Genomic DNA, 1,197 nt, shown 5'->3' with positions numbered 1-1,197 from the left:
ACTTTTGTGCTAAAATATGCAAAGCATTGTTTGAGCTGTCAGCAAGTCATAATCTTTTTGCTGGTGGAGGGTCCTGCCTCAGTGTTGATGGCCACTGACCAATCAAGGTGGTGGTTGCTGAAGAATGCAGTGGCTGCAACAATTTCTTTTTTTTTTTTTTCTCTTTGTTTTTGTTTTTTTTTTTTTATGAAATTTATTGACAAATTGGTTTCCATACAACACCCAGTGCTCATCCCAAAAGGTGCCCTCCTCAATACCCATCACCCACCCTCCCCTCCCTCCCACCCCCCATCAACCCTCAGTTTGTTCTCAGTTTTTAACAGTCTCTTATGCTTTGGCTCTCTCCCACTCTAACCTCTTTTTTTTTTTTTTTTAAATATGGAACGCTTCACGAATTTGCGTGTCATCCTTGCGCAGGGGCCATGCTAATCTTCTCTGTATCGTTCCAATTTTAGTATATGTGCTGCCGAAGCGAGCACTGCAACAATTTCTTAAAGTAAGACAGTAACTAAGTTTGCCACACTAAGTGACTCTTCCTTTCACAGATGATTTCTGTAGCATGTGATGCTGTTTGATAGCATTTTACTCACAGAAATTCTTTCAAAATTTGAGTTAATCCTGTCAAACCCTGATTTATCAATTAACCTTATGTAATACATATACAGTTCAACACTCCCCACAGTTTCTTCACCAGGAGTAGATTCCATCGCAAGAAACTACTTTCTTTGCTCATCCATAAGAAGCAACTCCTCATCTGTTCAAATTTGATCATGAGATTGCAACAATTCAGTCACATCTCCAGGCTCTACTTCTACTTCTATTTCTCTTGCTGTTTCTATCACATCTATAGTTACTTCCTCCACTGAAGTCTTCGATCAACATCTTTGAAACTCATGTTACTGTTTTGACCTCTTCCCATGAATCACAAATGTTCTTAATGGTATCTAGAATGGTGAATTGTTTCCAGAAGTTTTTCAATTTACTTTGCCCAGATCAATGAGAGGAATCACTATCTATGGCAGCTAGAGCCTTGCAAAATGTGTTTGTTAAATAATGAGACTTGAAAATCCCAATTACTCCTTAATCCATAGGCTACAAAATAGATGCTTGTTACCAGGTAGGAAAACAACATTAATCTCATTGTGTATCTCCTTCAGAGCTCCAGGGTGACCAAGGGCATTGTCAGTAAGCTGGAAG

General features: G+C 39.0%; 1 non-coding gene across 1 annotated transcript; it reads right to left on the bottom strand.

The window, feature by feature from the left end:
- Nucleotides 1-372: 372 nt before the first annotated feature.
- On the bottom strand, nt 373-479 carry LOC115515193. Its single transcript, XR_003969224.1, has one exon. It is a non-coding gene; the product is annotated as a U6 spliceosomal RNA (small nuclear RNA).
- Between the last annotated feature and the right edge of the window lie 718 nt (nt 480-1,197).

Source organism: Lynx canadensis, chromosome B2 (genome assembly GCF_007474595.2).
Source record: "Lynx canadensis isolate LIC74 chromosome B2, mLynCan4.pri.v2, whole genome shotgun sequence".
Taxonomy (NCBI): domain Eukaryota; kingdom Metazoa; phylum Chordata; class Mammalia; order Carnivora; family Felidae; genus Lynx; species Lynx canadensis.
This window is presented reverse-complemented; position numbering and strand designations above follow the sequence as displayed.